General features: G+C 39.7%; 1 long non-coding RNA gene across 2 annotated transcripts; it reads right to left on the reverse strand.

Moving 5' to 3' along the window:
* LOC122549895 lies at positions 1-27,290 on the reverse strand. Of its 2 annotated transcripts, none has more exons than XR_006311697.1 (4): positions 26,954-27,290; positions 4,235-4,324; positions 2,511-2,825; positions 1-1,009 (listed from the first exon to the last, which is right to left on the reverse strand). It is a non-coding gene; the product is annotated as an uncharacterized LOC122549895 (long non-coding RNA). The 2 variants fall into 2 exon arrangements; XR_006311698.1 differs by lacking the exon at positions 26,954-27,290 and adding an exon at positions 4,607-4,855.

Below are 27,290 nucleotides of genomic sequence, written 5' to 3' on the forward strand. Positions count from 1 at the left end.
GTTGTTCTGTAACCTGGTGTTGTGTGATTTTTAACATTGTACACCCCAGTCCAACACTGGCAACTCCGAACCATGTTTCCAGGCATTTTTTTCCACCAGCATCATCAATGTGCCAGGATAATGAAAAATTCAGCAACAATTTGTGTCTAAGTGCAATAGTATACAAAGTTTTTCATAGTGCAGATCATGACATTTAATGTATTAGTGACATTCATTTCAACATAATTGACACCAAAGTGCTAAGTGCACTGTGATATGTAATGCTGTCACAAAGCCTCTGAGTCATCTTATCACTCCATCACCAACTGTCTGTACTAGTTCCACTTTGTTTCCTCCTCCATTGTGGTTAACAAGGTCATTGCTGCAATTTCATCCCTAATTCTTCACCTCTTTGTGGGTAGTGGGCTCTCTTTTCCTAATGCAGAAATTTAGAGTTAAGAATGTAAAAATGAACTGATAACTAGGAAGGAATGTAAATATTTGAGGAGGGTGATGGGAGTATGAAGGCAATACTTTGAGGTTGAATATGTGTGCTGTCTGCTGAGGTGGACATGTGAGGAAGAGATTGGAGAGACAGAAATGTGTAGCAAGACATGTCAGTCAGAGGAGGGCATTTCAAGAGAATTATGGAGAGGCAAAAGAATGATGCCTGCAAGTTGTAGGACAAGTACCTTGCCAGATCTCATGAGGTCAGTTAACCTTTGTTTTTGATCCAAGTTCTCAGCACCATAAATTGGTTGCTGACAGAGTGTGTGATTTGTAACCACACCTATTTGGTGAGGCTGCTGACCTCCTCCACCCATTCCCTCGACTTCTTTCTCTTGCCTTTATTGCATCATCCATTGGTTCCAGAGAAGATTCTATGAAGCTGTGGACTTCCATCCACACGTGCTCTTCACACTCAATTGTATTCTCCAATCATTGCTGCCAATGTAGGTCTTGCTGGAATCCATGGAAGTCTTTGCGTATTTAGCCACATCATTCTTCCTCCTCTCCCTGGTGGGCAAACCTGGAGGCAGGATAATATTACATTGATCTGGGAAAGAGCATTGGTAAACTATAGATTAGTTTGTTAGATTGTTAATCAAACAATAATCCTGCTGTTCTGGCAAGGATAAACTGCACAAATTTTCATCCTATGGGTCACTGGTGGCATGAAGAGAATGCAGATGTGGTGGTTGATTTAGGGCTTAGACTGGAGTTTTGACAAACTTGCTGCTAATCAGGGAATTCTGAGTTATGAGCAAACTGTTTCAGGATCAGAAATTATCATCTTGTGCATATGACAAAGATTAGTTTCAGAGTAAAATGCAACTCTAAGTCTGAGCTGGAAGTAAAAAAATCAATTGGAAATTGAAACAATTTAATTTTTGAGTACAACCATATTTTAGAGAAGTATTTCTGTTTATTAGGCAAAATACCTTTTCAGTAGCTCTTTCCATGTCTCTTCAGCCAGTTCATCATTCATTGGGTCAATAATAAAGGATTCTTTGGAATTAAGCATTCCAGAGTAACTTATTTTACTCATGGGACGAGATAATGGAAACTGGGTTACAGATTCAATTAACTAGTTGGACAAATTCATGAGATATGGGTTACTCAATTGGTTAAGTTCACAGCCATGAAAATAATTTCATGGTCCATCATCACTGTTGAGGGGCAATAAAGTGAACTGCTTCCTGACTGTTATTCTGACTGATGTATCCAATTAGTATATTTGTGCAGTGTATGCTTTAGACCTTCCGGCATTAATTGTGTATTATAGTCAATTGTGATTTCACATTACTTCTGTTAGTCCTTGAAATATAAGTACACTAATGAGATTCCAGTAACTTCAGGCATTATTAAGATCATTTTTCTTTGTTTTCTGGGTTTATGTAATTTGAATGCCAGTAAATAAATTAGAAGCATATCCAAAATCAACTATATCATAAAGTTCATATTAGTGTAATAATTTGCAGGTATTTACAACGTATTGAAGTTACAAATGCCCTGGCGTAAATTTTACACTGCTCCCACATCCCTGTGTCAGTGTCTGGCACAAGCCTGTGCCCACTCCCTAGGTTCACTCTGCAGCTATTCAAAGGCAACTGGGTCCTGAATTTTCTTGAGGCAGGATATCCACCCCACTCCCACCTTCAACAGCCACCATTCAATTAAATGGTTGACTGGTCTGTCCAGTGCCAATTGGAGCAGTGACCTGAGGCAGTCCCAGCTCTGATGGACAGATGTGATTCCTGGATTTCACGGAGGCTAGGCTGGTACACACCAGCAAAGGAGGTTAGGGGACATGGACAGGACAGGACATGAGGGTGGGAAGCTACTTCCAAGATCCAGGGAATAAAACTTAGGCTGAACTTTTCTATCCACTGTATGATGTGCACAATGGAAAAATTAGATTTTTGATATAGAGAAAAAAAAATGTCAGGCTTTCTGCTTTGGTTCCAATTTTGAATCTCTCTCATGATTTGTGATGGGTCTACTTGCCAACATTAGTATCTCATTATTACCTAATCTTGTGTCATTCCTATGCCAGTTCCTGGTTTCTGAGGTAGCAGAGAGAAATTAGATGGCACTAATTCCCAATTTGAAGTTTAGAAGTGGCATTTAGAAGCTGCAGCTCACTGGCATTTTCTCCCAGCATGCACCTTGACCACTGTCCCCCAACACGTCAGGGCATTCGTCATAGGCAGTTAGTGGCTTCATGTCTGCTCACATTGACAAAACACCAGCATCACTATGTCATTGTGGCACATTCCAGACTGAAACAAGAAGCTTGCAGAAGATTTTTAAACATCTCGGACTTCAACGGACAGTGTTCTCACCTATGTGACAGAAAATCAAGAATATTACTGGAGGAAAAAGCATCTCTCTTGCAGAAATATTCAGGACACTAAGATGGCAATGAATAATTAGCTGAAGAAAACTTTCTGCTACAGCACAGACCATTCATCCAGTCCTTCAAAAGGAAAACCAGGAGTTAGCGATGTGTATCCTTGAGCAGCCTTTTCCTAATATGTACTCCAGGTCTGAACAGATTATGGAGCTCAGATTACCGCAGGACATAAGCATCACATGCAGCTGCCCAGGATTCTTGTATTTATCTACATTTAGATCTGTATGTGATTGCAAGCAACTGCACATTAATAGAAGGAAAGCATTTACAATTGATGAATACTCCCGGTTATTCAGTGTGTGTGCAAATGATGATCCCCTGCACCTTTGGAAACCCAGTTTGATCCACACACCCATGTATCAATACCTTCTTCCTGGCACAAGAGAAGCTGATTATAATTGTCAACTCTGAGTGTTTGAGGGCTGCTGCCTGGTAGATTCTGATTATATCTGTAGCAGAGGCAGATGTATTGAGGGTGGTGATTCCTGTCAAGACTGCTGGTAACATAGTTGACCTGCTGAACCTGGTAACCAATCAGCTAAGAAATAGTAGAGGTCTGGCACCACCTGCGGTGACAATCTCTGAGCCCTTGAAGCACTTTGATAAAGGAATTGGCAATCAATGTAAAATTTTCATTGAAGTCTTACATTCCCGGCTCTAACAACAAGTGTTGGAAAGTAGCTGACAATACAAGCAACTGACAAGAGATCATGTACATACAGAATGAATTACAATTAGTTCTTTGAAGGCTGGAACCTTTGAGTAGTATCTACTGTTATAGTCTCAGAGTTATCAGATCCCAGCATTCTTTGCCAATTAACCTTATGCATCATTAAATTGTCGCTGAGAACCAAAAAAAAGTTAAATCAGTTATCATTTCTTGATTCCATGCTTAAAATTCCTGGCAGATAAAATATTAATTTGAGCCAGACTGTTGGTGACGATCATATAAGCTGTGATTTTGTGAATATTATATACGTTAACTTAAATGCTGCATAAACATCTGCACTAAGAGACAAAGCTATTTTCATATATTAATGATCTGACAAGAAGATCTTCCATTAAATTTAACAGAAAGACTACACTGCTCTGGACACCCTTACAAAGTCAGTGGAGAAAGATTTTCTGTTTGTGAAAGAATAAATGTGATTATGTTTTTGCAATTTCATGACAAGTAATAAGCAGAGAAACTCATTCACGTTATATTTGTGATCTAACAGACTTTGAAATCATCTTGAATATATCAAAGTAAACTTTGTCCAACAAAACGTCTTGGTACTGAGATTGGATACAGCTGTAATAATTTCATTCTAGCAGGGATACTGCAACTGCACTTACTTTCAGCACCTTCTCCTCTGCAATTGTATGATCTGCTGAGTATCTACTCAGGCTCTTTATCAGTTTGAATTTCTTCAGTGTTCTCTTTTCCTGCAACAAAGGATAAACTGTTAGGAAAGAAAAGGGGATTGCAGTGTATTATGCTCACCTGAATAATGAAGTGCTTTCAGCGAGTGTGACTATTAGGGTGAGGCATATCATTCCTTGAGGTTAAGAGTGATGGACAATGGCGGATGTCGAGCTGGGGATGTGAGAAAGTGCAAAGTGAGGGAAGAATAGGTGAGAATGTGAGAAATGATGTGACAAAAGAGACTTGAGAAGGTAGAGCGAGAGTGCACTGAAGGATGTAGGTGAATGTGTTACTATACTCACCTTTCCTGACCTGCTCAGCTGATTAAACTGAGACTTACACTTATTTCAGAAAAGTGGCCATAATTGTCTCTTGCTGATCTCCTTGCAATCTCCATTCTATTGTCTGATACGCATGGCAAAATCCAAACAACTGTCAGCTTACTGTATTCTAATGGAATCTTCAAACATTTCTTGAGTAGGCTCACGAGCTTTCATTTTGGTATTATTCCAGGTTACTGATACCAAATGTGTTAGGATGCCATAAGAAGTCTGTTAGGTTCAGTCAGAAGTCACATGTCACCAGGGTATAGTCAAACAGGTTTATTTGAGATTACAAGCTTTTGGAGTGCTGCCCTTTTATCAGTTGAAGTGAAAAAAAAAAGCATACAGGCCCAGAACTTATAATCAATGGGACCAATAGGCAGACAGAGCAAAAGATCATACAAATGGTGTAAATGGAGTGTAGAATAATAAGTCTCTGCAGGTGATCAAAAGTGTCACATGGGACGAGTAAAGTGTCAACAGCTGAATAGTCAATGGAGGGGATAGCCTATAATCCAATTGACTGAGGAAGAGATAATTACAAAAAAATTATGTTTTCTTGCCATTTGATTTGTCTCCAGTACCACCTTATTTTAAAGGTATTTTATAATTAACTCTCATTTTCAATTAATTGGAGTATAGGTCATCCCCTCCATTTACTATTCAGCTGCTGACACTTTACTCACACTGTCTGACATTTTTGATCACCTGCTGAGACTTATTATTCTGCACTCCACATAAACCATTTATATGATTTTTTGCTCTGTCTGTCCATTGGTCTCTCTGCTTATAAATTATGTGCCTGTACGCTTTTCTTCACTTTATTTAACTAAAGAGCAGCACTCCAAAAACTTGTAATTTGAAATAAACCTGCTGGACTATAATATGGTATCATGTGAATTCTAACCTTCTCCACCCCAGTCCAACACAACCACCTCCACATCAAAGTTAGGCTCAGTATTGATGAACAGAATATTTTTGTTATATCATGCTCAACAACTAGTTACATTGCATCTGAGATACATGAGAGCCTTAGATAAGACCTCAGGTTATACCTGACAGTAAATATGTATTACTGCCACTGAAACATTCTGGTACATAACTTAGAGACAACTGAACAATAACTGAACAACTGGATCACTAGTTAACTCCTCCTAGAAACAAAACCTTAAATCCCAGTGGACAGAGTTTATCACGTGATGTCAGTTAGACCCTTTCAGGGTCTTCCATAAATTGTCCTAGTGACAAGTTCTTCCTCCCACTGCTTGGCAAGAATCTCTCTCTGTCTCTTTGCAGCCCCCAACAGCACATTCTGGAAGGTGTCAAAGAAACGAGGCATACCCTTCTTCAGTTTGTCACTTAATTCTCTCTTCTTCCCAATTCTGTGCCAATGGATCTTGCATCTTTAGGTTGTCACTATTATATAATGTGGGAATCAGGACCGAAAGATCCATGTCATGCTCAATGCTGTCGAAACCTAGAAGTAGAACGATAATGATGTAGTTAAATTGAAAAGTTACTGACAGATGGAGTGAACATTATTTCATATTTCCTGTGCAATATCAGAACACCTGACAACCCAACCCCTGCATAACAAACTCAAAACAGGAGCGAATGTCCGAAACCCGGTATATAATGAGAACTTGTGTAGGATCCTAGTCCTGCAGGGGCTGAGCTATCACTTCAGCAATGAATAAATAAATAATCAATTGTTATTCTTGTCATTTATTAAATGATTATACTGCACTTGAAGGCATTGAACAAATAAACGGTATTCTGATTGTATCAGTCTGTTTTATTTTGCCATAATCATGGCACTGAAGCCAGCAGGCCTAGCATCCTGAAACTGAAGTAAAATCCCTTTGAAAATAAATTTTGTTGTCAGTTTTAATTACTGCTAACTTCATTCTACTCTAATTCACTTCAGTTTAAAAAATAGCAAGGAAGTTCCTGTAGCTTAGGCAAGTAGATAATTAGTACAGTCCACAAAGACCCATAGACATCTCTCTCTAATACAGAGAAACAATCTGTCCCCTTGCTTGAAGGGCACCACTCTGCATCAAACATTGGCAGCAAAGCCCAAGTCTATCTCAGCTAGAATGGGAATTGAATCCATGCTGTTAGTATGAGTTTGAATCATACTTAGCGAACTGGTCTCCTGCCCTGGTTTAGGAAGAGGTAAAGGAAATTATCTTGCATTCTTGGTCTAGAAATTTATAGTTTTCTTGAAAAGCACTCATGTGAATGCCATTATGAGAGAGATTTGTTCCTACAAGCTGATCCTATCACACAAATCTGTTCTTCATCTTGTGACAGTGTTTAAGTAGAGTACAATTTCCACCTGCCCTTCAACTACCAAAACCCTGACTCTTTCTCTCAGCTTGAGATTTGCCATTGTGATGTTATAAGATCTGGTGGAACTACTTAAAAGGAGAAGACTCCAAAAGATACAGAAAATGCAGATTTGCAGGTATCAGAGAGCAAAGCTTACACACTTGAGTGAATGTAGGCAAGATTGGACAGAGAAGACGCTTTTACAAGATCCTCACCATCCATTGCAGTGGTTTGGGAATTACTGCTGTTATATGTAGTCTACTGCCACCTTCTACAAGGTTTGCCTAATGATTGTTGGAAACTCAGCTTGCAGGAGGGAAGATGAACTGTTTCACTCGGCTGCCCAGCTACTATATGGAAGAGGCATCTAAATATTGTGCCAGCAAAAACAAATGAACAGAGTTTATGGTTAGGTTTCAAAAGGCTTCATCATTAATTCAGTCATTATCAGAGTGTAATGTATCAGTTCTGAAAGGATTAAGATTGGAGACAGTGTTAAGCTCCACTCAATCTGATGGTACCTCACAGATCCATCAGCTGATTCAGACTGAAAACCTGTTCGTACAAAATGAGGATAAGCTGTATTCAACCCTTGGATGCCAGGCCAATATCCACAGCTTCAAGGCACATAAAAAAAACCCACCACAAAAATACAATATCCCACCAATAAAAATGTATTTGTTTCCACTAAGCAGCCATGTCCCATTATGGAAACTGATGAAATTACACATCCCTCAGATGTTATTATGGGGCAACTGCCTAATTCAGCATGGGATACCTCTCTGCAGAAGCTGTTTTGAAGATTAAGGGTCATCCAATTAAGGTAATTGACTAGTCACCTGAGTTGGTAAAAACAATATCCTTTACGAAAGACATTCAAAGGATAAAAGCCCTATAGGCACAGTTTATGGAGTGTATAAGATCAGGATCAGAATCAAAGTCAGCAATTCTGAAGCCAAAGCCTACCAATCTTCCAAATCTGAAGAGTGTGTGGTGTGGAAGAATTGGGAAATCTCCAGACTGCCTGAATTTGTGAAATCAGACTGTTGCTGAAAGAAGAGTATTGGTGAATGTAATTATGTATGTGAATGAACAAGCATTAGCAATAGGAAGAAAAAAGCTTCAATGAAATGTTATGTAAAGTACTGGTTTTGAAGGAGTTAATGTTTGAGGCATTAAACTCCACAAAATATGCTGATGTCATACAGTCTTTGGTGGAGAAATTGAGGAAATAGGTCTGGATCTCAAAGGGGGCCAATGTGTCATGTATGCATTCCAATGGCTTAGTAACAACAAACCAACTAATGAAATTGGTACCTAAATGCTATCAGACAATTGTCTACATATATTAAAACAAGACCCTCCTCTTCTTAAGACTGGTGACTGTTCCTTCACCACTGTATTCTAAATAGATTCTTAGAATAGAATCTCTACAGTCTGCAACCAGCCCATTGAGTCCACACCAACCTTCCAAAGAGCATCCCATCCAGACCCACTTAATATAATCCACCTATCCTGCATATCTTTGGACTGTGGGAGGAAACTGGAGCATCTAGAGGAAGCCCACACAGACACGGGGAGAATGTGCAAACTCTGTACAGACTGTTATCCAATGGTGGAATCAAATCTCTGTTCTCTGTGCTGTGATACAGCAATTTCTAATCACTGAGCTACCGTATCACCCAGAGTAATGGAAGTAAGAATAGTGGTAATGTGTTTCTACATATATACCACAATTATCTCACTTAAATTTGGAAAGGTTACAAAGAAAACTTAGCTAGTCAGTCTTCTAACATTGGAGATCAGATTACTTGCTCTCCTTTGCTTCCTCATAGACTGGTGGCCAAAATTCAAAATGTACCTTCAACTGAGCCCAGGAGAAAGTTAAGTGTTGTGGTAGAATGTCGTTCCTGAATAACTTACTTTCACGGAGGTCAAGGGAAGTACAGTACTGGTCACAGTTTTCATACAGAGTCCCGGTTAAAAGGAGTGAGACATTCTGAGAAATAAGACTAAAATACCTTGTGGAGCAAGAGCCACTACAACTTGGAAGTAGTCACCACCAGAAAGGACTTGAAGATTTTCAGATACTAGTAGACTAAGTTAAGCCAGAGATAGAGAACAGAGCTGGAATTCATATCTGAGGGGCATTCAGGGGAGACGATAGACGTGGTCAATGCAACCTCAAGAATTCCTTTAAAAAAACAGCAAGAATTGACTAGGAATTAAAGCAGAAAGTATGGACTAAGAATGGAACAGTAAAAGTGGAAACACTGAGAAAGCAGGAACTGCAGACTGGAGATAAAGTAACATGACCTAAGTGGGACAGTCAGCCGTGACAAGGACACAAGAGCAAGAAAGAAGACTATAGACAGATTAAATGAATAAGCGATAATGTGGCATACTGTGTAATTTCTGATAGTACTCACTTGGATTGAAAGAATAGGCAAGCAATTTTTTTCTTTTAAATAATCAGGAACTTCTTGATGTTGATGCACAGCAGAGATATTTGAATGTCCTTATACAAAAAAACAACACTGAATTGGCATGCAGGCAAGGTAAATAGTTCGGAATGCAAATAGCAAATTGCTCCTTATTAAAATAAGGCTGGAACACAAGGAGGAGGAGTCTGGCTACAGTCAGGTCTGGAGATCAGAAATGTGCACATCTTTTATTTCTTTTTCTAGGGAAAGGTATGCTTTCCTTAAAGGCAGTGCAGTAGAGGTTTACTAGGTTGTGTGGATTATCCTCTGATGGAATGTTGAGTATATTGTGGACACAGTTCCTGAATTTGGAAGAACGAGAGGTGATCCAATTGAAATCTAAAAAGGTTTTGTAGGAATCTCTCAGGATTGATGCTAAGAGGATATTGCCCTGGCGGGAGAATCTAAAACTATGGGTATAGATGTAGGATAAGGAGTCAACCATTTAAGACAGATTTGAAGAGAAATTTCTTCACTCAAAATGTGAATGTTTGGAATTCTCTATTTCAAAGGGTTGAAGGTTTTCAGCAATTAAGTACGTTCAAGGTTAAAATAGATTTTGCAATCAAGGGTAATCAAGAGATATGGGATTAGGGCAGAAATTGGAACTGAGGTTAAAATTAGCCATGATCTTATTGAATGGTGGAGTAAGCTTGAGCAGCCATGTGGATCACTTCTACACATTGAGAGAATGTCAAAATTCTTCCTGCAAAGACCACCAATGGATGTCAAAAACTCTTGACATCTGGATCCTATGCCATTCAGAGAGTGTTTATTTGTCTATCACATTCTTTTTCAATCTGTGTTTGCTCTGAAAGCTCTCAAATACATCTATAATTTAAACTGCTTTAACAACATAAATTGCTTACCAAGGGGTTAGGGTTATTTGTCTGAGGAGCAGAGTGCTCCTCAAATGTCTTGAACATTTTTTTTCCTCGTTTTCTCTCTCTCTCCCCCCAAGATAAAGTTTGTAACTCCGATATTTTCTACTTTAAGTCAATACTGCTACTTGCAAATTGAAATACTGGAATATTTCTGGCTGTGGTTGTCAGCATTTAAACTGTCCAAGAGGTTTATTACTCCTTATCTCTAAGTAAGGCTCTTCAAAACCTTATGTTCTGTAATCCACCTTTATTTACATTCAAAACATAGGAGTTTCTCAAATTCAGTTTTCTAGTATAGGGTCTAAAACCGCTCTCCTTTAATGATCTTTCTAGATCGGTATCTTCTCTCTTACTGTTGACAGAATCACATGATCTGTTACATCATCCTGATATCATTCTATCACAATGACCACCATTGGAGATACACAAGTTGTGAGAAAAACATTTTATGAAAATCCTCAGTTCACAAGTGGTGCTGAATATATAAGCAAGTAGAAGCCATGGGCGATGGTAAACTTAGCAGTAAGATGGGTTGTTAAAAGCTGACCATGACAACAACGATTTTATAGTGACCACTAGGGTGGAACTGTGGTTAGCACTGCTACCTTATGCGCCAGGGACCTGGGTTTGATTCCAATCTCAAGCGACTATCTGTGTGGAGTTTGCACATTCTCCTTGTGTCTGTGTGGGTTTCCTCCCACAATCCAAAGATGTGCAGGTTAGGTGGATTAGTCATAGGAAATGGAGGAATTGGGTGGGGGTATAGGTCTGGGTGGGACAGTCTTTGGAGGATTGCCAAAAATTTGATGCACTGAATGGCCTGCTTCCATGCTGTAGGGAATTTCCTTGAGGCAGATTGTCAGTGTCTACTCATCTTGCTTGCAGATCGCAGGAGGAATCCATTAGTTCATTTGGCCATCTAGGTGCGAACACAATCTGCTGGCATGTTCACATTTTCAACGGCTGCTAATCCATCACCAACTCCATTACTGGCATTTCATTTCAACCAGTATTAACCCAGAGCTATTCACTCAGGCCAAACAAGTTTAAAAAATTGCTGTGTGTGAAGGCTTTCTTTTCACTGTTTATTCAGAGATAGGTGTTTGATCAAATCCAATTTAAACATTTGTTACGTTACCATCAAAATTGCATCTTTGCTTAAAAATTATTTACATTAATGATTTCACAGACCTTGTGCATAAATGACTTTTCCAGGCACCTAGATGTGATAGAGAGAGAATGGCTGATAAGTGAAGGCTGACTGAGTGACCAAGAATGTGGATTGACAAGATTTTATTTTATATTGCCTGTTCAGGGATGCTTTGACAGCTCAGCATCATGCAACCTTTTGTCTCTGAGCTGCATTAAGTAAACCACAATAAGTTAGTCACCAAGTGTCACACATTCTGGCAGTGCACACTGAATTGTTAAGACATGTGAGATTTCAGACTGTGTGCATTTGAACAGAATTTGTGTTTCAGGGTAGAAATGAAAGAATAGGCAGGATGAACACTTGATTTGAGGGGTTCAGATTTGTGGGACATTGGGACCAATTCTGGGAAAGATGGGACTATTACAAATTGGGTGGTCTACACCTGAACCAGACTGGAACTAATGTCCTTGGGGGAGTTTTTGTTACTGCTGTTGGGGAAATTTTAAACTAATGTGGCAGGGATCTGGGAACCAGAAGAGAAGACTAGTAGAGAGTGAGGTGGAAACTAGAGACTGGAAGGATCACAAAGTTAACATTACCAAGGGGAAGAGTAGGCAGAGAGCAGATGAATGCAAAAGAACTGGCAGCCTGAAGTGCATATACTTCAATGCAAGTAGAATAGTGGGTAAGGCAGATGAACTTAGGGCTTGGATACGTGCCTGGGAATATGACATTACTGCGATCACAGAGACCTGGTTGAAGGAAGGGTTTGATTGACAATTAAATGTTCCAGGATATAGATGCTTCAGACAGGACAAGGAGGGAAGTACAAAGGGGGAGATGGAGTTGCATTGCTGGTCAGGGATGATATCACAGCTGTGCTAAAGGAGGAGACTATGGAGGGCTTGAGCAGTGAGGCATTATGGGTAGGAGCTGAGAAATAAGAAGGATGCAGTTACATTGTTGGGGCTGTACTACAATCCTCCCAACAGTGAGCGCGAGGTAGATGAACAAATAGGTAAACAGATTATGGAATGATGTAGAGGCAACAGGGTGATTGTGATCTGGAAGAGGGCATTGTTGGTCTGAGCAGTAAGTTTGCAGATGGTTCAAAATTGGTAGAGCAGCAGAAAGCATAGGGTACTACCAAAGAATACAGGAGAATATAGATAGACAGGAGAGTTGGGCAGAGAAGTGGCAGATGGAGTTCAATCCAAGCAAATGTGAGGTGATGCATTATGGGAAGTCTAATTCTAGAGCGAACTGTACTGTAAATGGAAGAGCCTTGGGAAAAGTTGATAAGCAGAGAGATCTGGGAGTTCAGGTCCATTGTATCCTGATGTTGCCTGCACAGGTGGATAAAGTGGTCAAGAAGGCAAATGGTATGCTTGCCTTCATCGGACGGAGTATTGAGTTTAAGAGCTGGCAGGTCATGTTAAAACTTACAAGATTTTGGTTCAACCACGTTTAGAATACTGTGTACAGTTCTGGTCACCACATTATCAAAAGGATATGGACGTTTTGGAGAGGGTGCAGAGAAGGTTTACGAGGATGTTGCCTGGTATGGAAGGTACTAGTTATGAAGAGAGTTTAAGTAAGTTAGGATTGTTTTCATTTGAAAAAAGGAGATTGATGGGGGATCTGATTGAGGTTTACAAAATCATGAAGGGTATAGACAGGGTGGGCAGAGATAAGCTTTTTCTCAGGGTGAGGGATTCAATAACAAGAGGTCACACGTTCAAGGTGAGAGGTGAAAAGTTTAAAGGGGGATACACATGGAAAGTACTTTACACAGAGGGTGGTAGGTGCCTAGAATGCATTGCCAGCAGAGCTAGGAGAGGCAGGCATGATAGGTTCATTTAAGGTGCGTCTGGACAGATGAATGAGTAGGTGGGGAACAGAGGGATACAGATGCTTAGGAATTGGGCAATAGGTTTAGACAGTAGATTTGGATCGGCTCAGACTTGGAGGACCTTTGGGCCTGTTCCTGGGCTGAAAATTTTCTTTGTTCTTTGTCCTTCAGTCATGTGTCAAAACAGCATTGTTGTTAGTGTCAGACTTTGTCAGCAACATTGTCTTTAAAGGAATTAAAAATTTAGAACAAACCAAACCAATCTTTATTTGTTTGATGATGGCGTATATTCAAGCCAGAGATTCACAAGGTTTTGGATACAAAGGAAATCAAGGAATTGAAATCACAACTGACATATATGACTGCAATAAAAAAAATCCCTCCTTGTTCTTCATGGTCTGTTTGCAACTTGGCATGTTAACCACACCAATCTCCTTCACTGCGTTTCTACTGTCATCCAGCTTGGTGCAGTATTCTCACCTACTTCTGTCCTTATCAGTCTAATTATATTCAGAATTTCAGCTGGAATGGCACACTTTCCCTCTCCTATACCATTACCTCTGGTGTTCTTCAAGGATCTATCTTTGTTCTACTCCGATTCCTCAACTATATGCTGTCCTTTGGCATAGCATTCAAAATGACTGTGTTAGCTTTCAAACATGTGATATCATTCCCTTAATTCTCTCAATTCCTTCACTATTGCTAAATCAACTTAACCAACATCCAGTATTGGATGAGTGGAAATTCCAATTAAACACCGGGAACATTTAATCCATTGTTATCTGTTTCCTTTACAGAATTGGTTGCACAAAAATGCTTGTTGGACAATATACATCCCTTTGCAAATAGAAGGAATTCTTCCACTGATACCAACAGGCACAGAAGAACTCGATGTGGAATTTCTGCTCACTAATGATAACACTCTTCTCGCAAATATGGAGAAGGCAATGACGGTCTTTGTACATTTACTGATTCAGAGAGACAATGCCTTTGGTCTTACAAAGAACTTGAAAAAGTCAAAGGTGTGAACCAACCGTGGTTCTGAGGAAATGACAATCCACTGCAGTTCAGTACTGATAGCAGTAACCTCAATATAGCTAGTTCACTATTTATTTAGGTAACATTATCTCAGATGATGCCACTTCCAATAAGGACATGAATAATTGACAGTCCAAGAGCTGCAGCTCCTTTGATTGTCTTTTGAAATGTGCATGGCAAAACCACTGACAGCATATCTTCTTCAAAATTCCAACATACAGAACATTTGTCATCATCACGATTGTATGGGTCAAAATCATGGGCTCTGCCCAGAAAACAACTGTGACTGCTGGAGTACTTGCATCAGTTCTAGCTTCAATACATCACAAGCATCAGTTGGCAGGGAACATCATAAATCATTAACTCCCAGCAAAGCCACTTGTGCGGCATAAGAAGTTACCTACGTAGGATTTCAGAATGAAAGAAGCACGGATTTATAGTGAACTATGCTCCAGTAAACAAGATCAAGTTATTTCTCACAGGTATTTCCAAGATCAACTGAAAAGATAGCATTCATTTCCTAACATTGAGCAATGGTTGTCCAAAGGCAGAAGACTGCCAACAGAGACAACATACAATAGCCAGGAAACACATTACATGCTCAAAACGAACAGAAGTGAAGCTGCTGAAGTAAGGTGTCCATTTCTTCCAGAGCCCTTCCAAACGGGATGTTCCTGAGCTGCAGCTACTCAAGAGTTTGTCGATTGGAAATAACTCTCTCCAGTCATCAATGATCATGCCAACTACGGAAAAGAGAAGCTCTCCCATGATACCTGCCTGCAAAGACCCAGACATCATCATTTGGATGATGTCTTTTTTGTAGTTGCATGAACTGATTTTTGCTCTCAGAATTTGGAAAGGCCTACAAAGGAGTTTTGCTTTGATGTTAACCTTAGAATTTACAATTAGAGTTGAGCAGTCTTGAGTGCTTCAACCATGGCAAATGATCATCTGTTCAGGTCATAGAAATTGGAGTCTTGACAGTGTAAAAATCCTCCTGAGGCTGTACTACACCAACGAACTACAAATTCATTAACACATTTTGTTCATTAGATTTATTCATTTTTTTAATGTTGTCAGCCTTGTTTCAGTGGTAGCACTCTTGTCTGAACCCTTTGGGGTGTTAAGCGGTTAATCAGCCTCATTGTGTACAGACTGGCTGCCATAGTTCCCTATGTCACAATAGTGATAGCACTTCAAAGGAGCATTATTGGCTCTTAGGAAGTCTGTGATGTACTGATGCCATCAATAGTGCTGTGTATAAGCAATTGTTATTCTTTGCTTGTTGATGAAGTATACATTATGATCATTTGGAAAGGGAGAGTGAAAGAATCAAAATAAAACCTAAGCAAATTGCACAAATCTGTTATAGGAAATAAAGCATGTATAAAAATTACAGCTTTCACAGACACTTCATCCTTAGTAATCCACCTGACCCTCTCTCATTTTGGTTAATACTTTTCAATGATAATCAAACCATTCAAGTTGATAAGATTATGAAGACAATTCAAAGCATGCCTCCAAAATTGGCTACTTTTGTTTTGCGCTGACAAGCTACAGATATTAACAACCAAACCTGTAATACAAGTTAACAGTGATACGGTATCCACCAGTAGGGGATGACTGAGTACATCCTTTGAAAATGCAGAAGCATCTCAATTTATATGTAGCTGAAAAAGAGGAGGTTTCAGACTTCCTCAATTTTATTTTGCTTTTACTATAGTGTTCAATTTCTCTCAGCTTCCAGGTGGGTATTGCAGAAGCGGACTCCAGGGCCAAAGAAGACGCTGTACTGCAAGATTTGCAATTTTGAGTGACCTGTCAAGGAACCTATGTGTCTACTTAAATCTCTTGTGACTGGTTTCAGTAAATTTCTAATATGTCTCTGACACAGATGCCAGCAATGATCTCATGAGATACATACCTCTTAGGCAGTCCAAGATTGTGGATATAGAGCTTACATTCTGGTCTCATGAATTCTAAATGTCTGTCAGATCTAATACTAAAGCTGCAGACTCCGAAAAATATGGGGAGGGTGATGTTGAGTGTTTGGTGTGGTTTTCCCAACCCCTCAGTGTTGCCTCTGCGGTGTTGATCAATTTTAGTTGGTCACAAGACAAGAACTTCAGTTAGTTGGTGTGAAGGTTTGACCTGCTTAGGATTCTTTGATAACATCCCTAGAGTAATTTCATTGTCTTACTATGAGTTTCTTTATATAACGAGTTCCAAGTAAAGCAGAAATCTGAGACAGACACACAATCAACATGTCCTGCTCAGCAGAACTGGTTTCGATGATTAGTGCCCCGATGCTAGGGAAGTTAGCTTCCATTGAAGACATGATATTAGAGCACATTTCTTCGAGTCATACAGCATCAAAACAGACCCTTCAGTCCAATTAGTCCATACCAAACATAATCCCAAACTAAACTATTCTCACTTGCCTGCTCCTGGCTCCTCCAACCTTTGTTCATGTACTTATCCAAATGTCTTAAGTGTTGAATTTGTGCCCACATCCATGCTTCCTCAGGACATGCATTGAAGGATCTTCAAAAAGTACCTTAGTCAGAACTTCTCAAGTGCTTGAGGAGACTGCTATAGCGCACCTCTATCTGAAGTATGGAGGATGACAGTGATCACAACTGCTCTGTAAGCCATGACCTCAATCTCAGGTTTGAAATCCTGGTCTTCAAATGCTCTATTCTTGAGTCAGCCAAAGACTGAGGTTGCAGATTGGAGGCAATGATGAATTTCTTTGTCCATGTCAGACCTCATTGGAGGTGAAGCCTCCAGTGGTTTACATTTTCCAGGATCTTGACATTTATCTTAATTGTTAAGGGAGGTGTTATATTTGGCCCCAGTCTAAAAGATGACCTTACTTTTTTGAGGTATTTGGTGAAAAGTCTAAATTCTCATATGCTTCAGAGAAAGTCAGGCACATAGACAAACATCATTTACATAATGCAACCCAATGACTGAGGTGAACTGACTTTTTTGTTTTGGATTGAAGTAGGTATAGATTGTTGGGTTTCCTTCTTGTCCTTTAAATATCTCCATGCTTTTAGAAAATTTGCTGTGACGTACACTGTTGCAGCGAGGAAGTTAGAGATGAAAGTTGGGTGCAAGTCTTGTTTGATCTTAATCTTCCTTACAATATTGTCTCTTCTGGTGAGGATCACAACGCTTATGTCACTTCAAATGGATAGAAGATGGTGAAAAATATTTGAGAGTAGCCAAATTTGAGAATAAACCTCCCTAAAAGTCTTCCCATCTATGTACACTAGGGATGCAACATTAGATCCCTTCCACTTCCCACCACCAACCAAGATGAAGCAAACAAAACTCAAATGCCTGAGCTTTCTCTTCCTATCCCTATATAATAACATAGCCACTGAGAATGACAAGAAATTCAGTCAGAAGGAATCATACTTCCTATAGTCAGGAAGGGTTAGAGGGCTTGAACTATAGGGAGATGCTGATTAGGCTGGGACTTTTTTCCCCTCGGAGTGTCAGAGGTTGAGCGGTGACCTTATAGACGTTTATAAAAGCATCAGGAGCATGGATAGAGTTAATAGACAAAAAGGTCTTTTCCCTGAGGTAGGGGAGTCCAGAACTGGAGAGCATAGATTTAGGGTGAGAGGAGAAAGCTTTAAAAAGGGATGTAAGGGGACACTTCTTCACGCAAAATGTGGAATGAGCTGCCAGAGGAAGTAATGGAGGTTGATACAATTACAAACGTTTAAAAAGGCATCTGGATGGGTGTATGAATAGGAAGAGTGTAGAAGGAAATGGGTAAAGGCTGGCAAATGGGACTAGATTAACTTAGGATATCTGGTTGGCATGGACGAGTTAGACCAACAGGTCTGTTTCCATGCTGTACAAATCTATGGCTCTGATATTTTTACATAAATTACATATTCTTGCTACAGTAGCGTTTGTGCTGAAATGTGTAACTAATTTCCAAGTTTTAAGCTTGTATAGATCTAGATATATTTTTAGATTTGTGAGCTTTATTTTTAATTCTTTCATATGATGTGGGTATTGGTGATGAGGCTAACATTTATTGCTCATTACTAAACTATCCTTGAGATGGTGGTTGTAACAATTGGAATGAGGTCAGTTAGGTGGATCCCATTAAAAATAAGTTCCCTGATTGTGTGTCTGTTAACCTGCTCCCTGGCTGACAGATATAAACAGGAGCGGCAAGGGCTCTGCTCACTCTAGGAGCCAGTTCTAAGCTAGCTGGTTCAGTGCCATGTATCGCACACACGTAAAGGGTGATTGGTGACCAGGTACCAGCCTTCATGCAGTTATTTCAGTGACCATTTTATGTTCACTCAGATTGCCAACATTAATGTGCGGTGCTATTTGCCAACTCTTGCCGGTATGCAGTTTAAAGTAAGGGTTGTTCGAGATAGATAGTTTGCTGGCAGCAAACCTCCTTTGTCCAGGACCTAGTCGATGATTAGTGGTGGTGTACACACAATCACAAAAAGGTCTTACAGAAGAGGCACTGTTCTTAGAAAACAAGGCGGCTTACTGCATGATAACAATAATTACAGATACATTACAAAGCAAGCATAATTATTAGAAATCTTGGGAACTGTACTAATTGCATCTACTCTCCATGAAGGTTGGTGTTCAATTCTTGCTCCCACCTACTGACTAGATGCATCATCAACAGAATGGGTAGAGCTAAATGTAACAAGAACATTAACTCCTACAGAATCACGATGTTATACAATCATCATATAGAGTCAGAGATGTACAGCATGGAAACAGACCCTTCGGTCCAACCTGTCCATGCCGACCAGATGTCACCTTCTCGATCCTCATTTCATGTGTTTAGGCACACCCACAGTGACTTCAAGAGGGAATTCCAGGATTTTGATCTTGTGATACAACTCCAAGTTAGGATGACATGTGGTTTGGAGGGGAATGTTCAAGTGGTAGCAGTTCCATGCATCTGCTGTCCTTGTAGGTGATAAAGGTTGCTGGTTTGGAAGGTGCAGTCGAAGGAGTTTTTGTGGGTTGTTGCAGTACATCTCGCACACTGTGTTTCAGTGATGGACAGAATTGATATTGAGACCATTCAATGGGTATCCATCAAATGGGCTGCTTTAGCCTGAATGGTGATAATATTCTTAAGAGTTGTTGGTGTTGCACTCATCCAGGTTAGTGATAAGTATTCCATGATTGCTTCCATAATCTATCAAGCAGTGATAATGCTATAATCAGTCTTCAGGCTTACGTCAACAAACACCTATTGAAATGCAAGCAATGGTAATGATTAAAGACATAATAGCCTTTTTTTTAAATTTAAAGAGAAGGCATGTATATACTTTGGAACTATTAAGCTGTCGTAGATCTTATCCAGCTTTTATGCACAGATAAAACTACACTTAAAATCGTAAGCCACCTGCTGTGAGAAATTGACCTCGCCTCAGTAAAAATGTTCTATGTTAATTCAGCAATGAATTCTGTTTGATTTTCCAACATAGATGAATCACAACTCTACCCCTTTCCTCATCATGAGCGCGCTATGGCCTGCATATTTCAAGAGTCATGGAATCTCAATCTCATTTTGAAAAAGGCACTGAGATTGCATGACTCTGGAAATATCCAGGTCTTAGTGCTCAACAGAAGAATCTTAGGCACTATGAGTATATATTCTTACATTTGTTGTAATCTGGAATGCATTGCCTAAAAAGATGGTAAGTGTAAATTCATAAAAGTTTCATAATGACTGACAAAGTAACAGTTAATAGTTGAGGGGGAAAAACTGAAGGCTGTAGGGAATTAAGAGTAGGAAACGGTGACTAAGTTACATAGCTTTACCAAACAGCTTGCACAGGCATGATTTCCCAATGATTTTATAACCCAAATTAACTGAACTTTTAAAATACCCCATAGACTATTCAACATTCTTAAATTATCATATAAGCCTGAAGCTTAATTTGTACTCTCTGTGCTGATTTTAATGTCAAATTTTGGATTCAGGTCTAGTGCTCCTGCTCCTCCTGGCTTCTCAATCTGGTCACACAAAAAAAACCTTCAAAGGCTCCCACTGCCTCTAATAAGTTCCTGACTTCTGCTCAACTGGTGAGAAAGTCACAACAGCTTCCCTCAGAGGGTGGAATTAAAATAGCAGTGAGTCGCCATGGTGTCATTGGGGATCCCCCTCCCCACACCAACCTCTGACTTCTGTCAGAAACCACTGCTGCATGTTCATATGAAAATATGTACATCTGAAATTAAGAGGAAGTGAGGACTGCAGATGCTGGAGATCAGAGATGAAAATGTGTTGCTGGAAAAACGCAGCAGGTCAGGCAGCATCCAAGGAGCAGGAGAATCGACATTTCGGGCATGAGCCCTTCAAGAATCTGAAATTAAGAGCAAAGGTAGGTCTCTTGGTCCATCAAGTCTGTTCCATCATTAAATTATGTGATGGAATTTAATTTAGATAAATGTGAAGTGCTGCATTTTGCAAAGGCAAATCAGGACAGGACTTATACTCTTAATGGTAAGGTCCTGGGGAGTTTTGCTGAACAAAGAGACCTCAGAGTACACATTCAAGGTTCCTTGAAAGTGGAGTTGCAGGTCGATAGGATAGTGATGGCGGCATTGGGTATGCTTGCCTTTATTGGTCAGTGGATTGAATATCGGAGTTTGTCATGTTGCAGCTATACAGGACATAGTATTCCAAAAGTGGTCTAACCAATGTTCAATTCTGGTCTCCCTCCTAAATGAAGAAGAAGATTATGAAACTTGAAATGGTTCAGAAAGGGTGTAGGTTTGCTAGCTGAGCTGTAGGTTTGATATCCGGACGTTCGATGCCATCTATCAACCCCTCAGAAAACGAATAGGAAATGACATCACCATAAACCCCAGGAACCCCACCCAGGACAAACATATAAATAGAAAGCAGGAGACAACAGCTTCGCTTCACTTGGAGGTCGCCACGCCAGGTAATGAAACGTCTGGATATCAAACCTACAGTTCAGCGAGCAAACTTACACCCTAAACCTCAACCTGAGCTATAAACCTTCACAAACCTTGCGATGGTTCAGAAAAGATTTAGAAGGATATTGCCAGGGTTGGGGAGTTTGAGCTATAGGGAGAGGCTGAAAAGGCTGGGGTAATATTCTCTGGAGCGGAGGCTGAAGGGTGACCTTACAGGAGGTTTATAAAATCATGAGAGGCGTGGATAGGGTGAATAGTCAAGGTCTGTTCCTTAGGGTGGGGGAGTCCAAAACTGGTGGGCATAGGCTTATGATGAGAGAGGAAAGATTTAAAAAGGGAACTAAGGGGCAATTTTTTCAATGCAGGGGGTGGTACATATATGGAATGAGCTGTCGAGAGGAAGTGGTGGAGGCTGGTACAATGACAATATTTAAAGGCATCCGGATGGGTATATGAATAGGAAGGGTTTAAGCGGGATATGGGCTAAATGCTAGCAAATGGGAATAGATTAATTTAGGATATCTGGTTGGCAAGGACAAGTTGGACCAAAGGGTCTGTTTCCATGTTGTATAACCCTATGACTTGATGTGGCCTCACTAATGTCCTCTATAACTGAAACATAACATTCCCTTCTTTCATATTCAATTCTCCATGAATAAATGATTGTTTTCTACTTAGTTTCTTAATTTTTTACTGTACCTGTGGTGTACTAGCCTTTCATGATTCAAGCACTTGGACACCAAGATCATTCTTTAGCTCAGAGCTCTCCAATTGTTCATGTTTAGGTAATACATTTCTTTATATTCTTCCTGCCAAAATGAACTATCACATTTTCCCCATCAAACTGTAGTTGCTAAACCTTTGCCCACTACCCTAACCTATCTATATCCTTTTGTAGCCTCCTTGTGTCCTCTGTGTAACTTTTGAATCAATAAATTCAGCAACAATACCTCCAGTGCTTTCATCCAAACTGTTTATATGAATTGTGAACAATTGAGGCCCCAGCACTTAGCCTTCTGGCATGCTACTCGTTATACCTCGCCAACAAGAAAAATGATTCGTTGGTTAGTTGCTATTTCCTGTGAGCTAGCCAATCCATTATCCATGCCAAAATGTTGCTCCCTTCACCATTAGCATCTTTTTTCCCCCAACAACCTGTAATATGTCACCTTGTCAAATGTCTTCTGAAAATCAATTACCAATACATCTTCTGGTTCCTTTATCTACAGTACATGCTACCACACCAAAAGAACACTAATGAAATATTTAAGTATAAATTTCCTTTCACAGACTAATGCTGACTTGTCCAGTTACTTTTAAAATGTATTTAAATGTTCTGTTATGTTATCTCTAATAATAATTTTTTTAACATTTTCACTGTGACAGATGTTAAACTAACATGCCTCCATAGTTTCCCACTTTTGGTCTCAGTTTTTGAATAGGAATGTTACATTAGCTACTTACAAGAACATTCCCCAATTCTAATGAACTTTATTTTTTCAAGATTCAGAGATGCCGGTGTTGGACTGGGGTGTACAAAGTTAAAAATCACAACACCAGGTTATAGTCCAACAGGTTTAATTGGAAGTACACTAGCTTTCGGAGCGACGCTCCTTCATCAGGTGATTGTCACCTGATGAAGGAGGGTCGCTCCGAAAGCTAGTGCTTCCAATTAAACCTGTTGGACTATAATCTGGTGTGTGATTTTTAACTTTATTTTTTCAAAGTCAACAGATCAACTAACTCACTAGCCACTTGTTTAAAGACCCTAGGGTGAAAATCATAAACACGCAGGGACTGGTTAGTCTGCATTTCCAAGAATTAAATTTTTTAAAAAAAATCATTCATAGGATGTGGAACGCCAATGCCAGACACCAAAACTTCTCGGAGAAAGAGAGCGAGAGAGAGTTTATTCTGGAGACTAAATTTGGTACTGAAACCATGGAAATGGCCCAATATGGGTAAGACAAGTAGGAGGCTGGAAGAACATCAGTTTCAACTTTACTGGAGTTCACTTGTGGGACTTATGATCCTGAACAGGCTAGTGGACCTACGGTCTTCTATGTACTAGATGGGTTTGAGTGTCAGCAGGCATGAGTGCCATAGTTGAAGAACTAGCTATTATTCATGCTTGCATTGCAGGTAAAAGGAAGTTCCTCACTCAATGTTAGCAACCACCTAGCTAGCAAGCCAGATAAAAAAGGAAAAGGAAAAGGAAACAGGGCAACAAAAATTATCCCGACTTCTGGAATTCAGCCACAGTCTAATGGAATCAGAATAGCTGAATCTGAACAAACCTGCAAAACTTGACTGTGATTGCTCAACTACCTCTATTAATGTTATTGGTAACCTACATTGCAAATGCCATAATGATCATTCATTCATTCTTCATGAACAATTCAGAGACTGGACCATATATCTGTGCATTGTTTTTAAGTATTTATCCTTTTGGATTCACTTCTTGTTTCTAATTTGTCTGTATATGTGCTATACTTTCGGGATGTGGGCATTGCTGCCTGGCCAGCATTTATTGCTCATGAAAAAGGTGGTGGTGAGCTGCTTCTTGAACCATTGCAGTCCACCCTTAAAGAGGGAACTCCATGATTTTGATCCAGCAACAGTGAAAGAATGACAATATATTTCCAAGTCAGGATGTGTGCCTTGGAGAACAACTTGCAGATGGTGGTGTTCCCATGTATCTGCTGCCCTCGTTCTTTTAAATAGAAGTAGTTGTGGGTTTGGAAGGTGCTGTCTGAGGATCTTTGGTGAATTTCCACAGATAGTACCAGTAGTGTGTACTGAGTGTTGGTAGTGGAATGAGTGGATGAGGAGCAAATCAAGTGGGCTGCTTTGTCCTGGATGGTGTCAAATTTCTTAAGTGTTATTGGAGTTCCACCTTCCATGCAAGTAGGGAATATTCTGTCACACTCCTAACTTTTGCCTTGTAGATGGTGGACAGGCTTTGGGGAGTCAGGAGGTGAATTAATCACGGCTATATTTCTAGCCTCTGACCAGCTCTTGCTGCCACTATATTTTCATGGTGAGTCTAGTTGAGTTTCTGATCAATGGTAACCCCCAGAGTGTTGATAGTAGTGTATTCAGTAATGGTAACACCATTGAATGTCAAAGGACAATGGTTAGATAATCTCTTACTGGTGATTATCATTGCTTGGCATTTGTGTGACATGAATGTTACTTGCCAAGCCTAGATATTGTCCAGATCTTGTTGCATTTGAACATGGGTTGCTTCAGTATCAGAGTTATCGTGAATGATGCCGAACACTGCAGTAATGAGCGAACATCCCCACTTCTGACCTTAAGGAGGCAAGGTCGTTGATGAAGCTGGAAAAATGGTTGGGCCTAGGACGTTATCCTGAGGAAATCCTGCAGAGATGTCCTGGAGCGGAGATGACTGACCTCCAACAACCACCATTTTCTTATGTGCCATGTACGACTCCAACCAGTGGAGAGATTGCCCCCACCAGCCACCCCCAATAATCGATTGTTTCCATTTTATTATTTGGTAATTAATAAATTCATTCTTTGTTAACTCAAATTTGATTAAATTGGCTTATTCTAAGACACATGTTAATTCAGGTCTGGGAGTAATGTAACCAAAAAGAGAAGGCATCTGGTTTCAAATTAACTTTGTTATGGCCAGTTGAAAGGGTGGTTGAATAAATAGCCAACTCATCCTTCTTCATCTGGAAGCTTAATGATTTAGGATTACCATCTGGACCTATAACAAATTGGGGAACCTTGCCCAGGGTTTATACATAGCACAGCTTTCAATTCCAGATTTTCACATTAAATTTTATTGCAATACTTTAAATTCCACCAGCTGCCACAGTAGGATTTGAAACCACGTTCCCCAAGTCCGTTTTCTATTTTTCTAAATCTTTACTACCATATTGCCATCTGACTGGGAGTGGAAGATTGAAGCACCTCTCTGTGGGATTTGAAGACTCCCCCTCAAGATAATCTCAAATAACTCTAGCTCTCGTGGCAAGAGAGAGTATACCACCTCAATAACAATGGCAGCAGTGTGGGCTGATTAGTTGATAGAGATTAGCAAGCACAGTGATATACTTCCCACTTAAAATCTATTATTGCTGTCATTTGAGAGAAGTCAACAATTCTTGTGTCGTGGAACCACTTCCTGGCCCATGGGGCAACTTCTTAATCCTCAATCTGCTTGTATACTTACTGATGGACTGTCATGAGAGCCTGTAGGTCCCTTTGAGCAGTGGTATCTGCAAACATGATGCAGCTGTCTGAGTTTGCATGAATGCAAACACAAATCTCATGACCTCAAGACAGGAAGTCAACCCTGGTTCAGTATGGAATGCTGGGGGTGGAAAACAGAAGCAGTAGCAGGCAACTTAGAAGTGACGTACCAACTAGCATGCCATAAATACAGCTAATGGATTAAAGCTCAGCAGTCTTGTCACAAATATTAAGCTACTAACTAGAGGAGACATCAAAAATGCTCCCATCCTCAAGGATAGTGGAGCCAAACATATGTCAGTGCAAAAGATATCTTCAGCAAGAAGTACTACTTGAATAATCAATCCTGACTTACTTGTGAGGTCCCTGCCATCATAGATACCAGACTTTAGACAATTCAATTCACTCAAAAGAGATTGAGAAACTGCTATAACACTGGTTACAGCAAATGTTGCAGGCCTGACGACATCCTGGCTGCATACTAGTAATTTGTGCTCCAGAATTGGCTGAGCCTTTAGCCAAGATATTCTGGTAAAACTCCAACACTTAGAACTAATAGGAAATATAGATAATTCATTCACCAAACAGTATTTCAGAAAAGTACCTGGTCTGTCTTGTACCAAAAGGACAAATAAAATCTGGTAATTCCTAGTACATCAATCTGCTTTCAATCAAAGTATCAGTGGATGTTTTTGTCAGCACTTTCAAATATCCAATGATGGGCTCATAAACAAGTGCCATTTGCACCACAGAATTTTCAGACACTAGCCACCTCCAACAAGACAAAATATGACCACTTTTCTTTGACACTTAATTGTATCAACGCCATTAATTCTTCTAAAGTCAACATCCTTGGGGAGGAGAAACATTGACCAGAAACAAGCAACATAAATACCAATCTATTTATAAAATGCATAAATACTACATCATCAAGAATTATTTTTCTCTAATAGCAAAATAGTATCATTTTCACTAGATATTCTCTTGAAACGTGCTTACTGACTAACAATCTGCTAAAACACAGCCTATTTGAATGAAAAATGACTACCATTGTTTAAATAAAAGGTGAGAATCAAGCTATTACTTTGATACATGAATGTATTCTGCATACTTCAAACATGTTTAAATAATTCCTATCATAAAATATGTGCCTTTTCTTGACCAAGGGTTCAAATTTTAAAAGAGTACATAGAAGACCCATAAAGATAATAAGCAATTAGAATTAGTTAGTCAGAAATAGTAACAGACAACTTGCACTGATCAAGTAACGCTCAGACTTCAGCCTTATTGACTTAGCACCATCATGTCCCATTTATTTAGAATCCATGAAAGCAAATGTAAACTAAATAAACAAAATCACAAGAGTCATTGTAATGGGAAAAAAAAATCACTCACCTAATGGCAATAAAATAGTATAATCCCCTTTACGGGCTCTGGAGTTTTTCTCCTAATCTGATTTATCTCATCCTTCTCCTGAAACTAACTATAAATGCCCTCTCTTGACTAGCCTGAATGATAATCCTTCTTGTGGGAATTTAGAATGTGGTGACCAGCCTTCCACCTTGGGACATCACAACTAACACCAATCTTGCTCATATTCAGTGACTTCCAGCTATAACCACTAATTAGTAATCTAGACTGATTCTTGGAAGATTTTTTTCCCAGTCTAACCAATTAATCTATACCTTTACTTAACTCTGCAGGGTAATCTCACGCATGCAATCCTATCCTT

This window comes from Chiloscyllium plagiosum, chromosome 5 (assembly GCF_004010195.1).
Source record: "Chiloscyllium plagiosum isolate BGI_BamShark_2017 chromosome 5, ASM401019v2, whole genome shotgun sequence".
NCBI lineage: Eukaryota > Metazoa > Chordata > Chondrichthyes > Orectolobiformes > Hemiscylliidae > Chiloscyllium > Chiloscyllium plagiosum.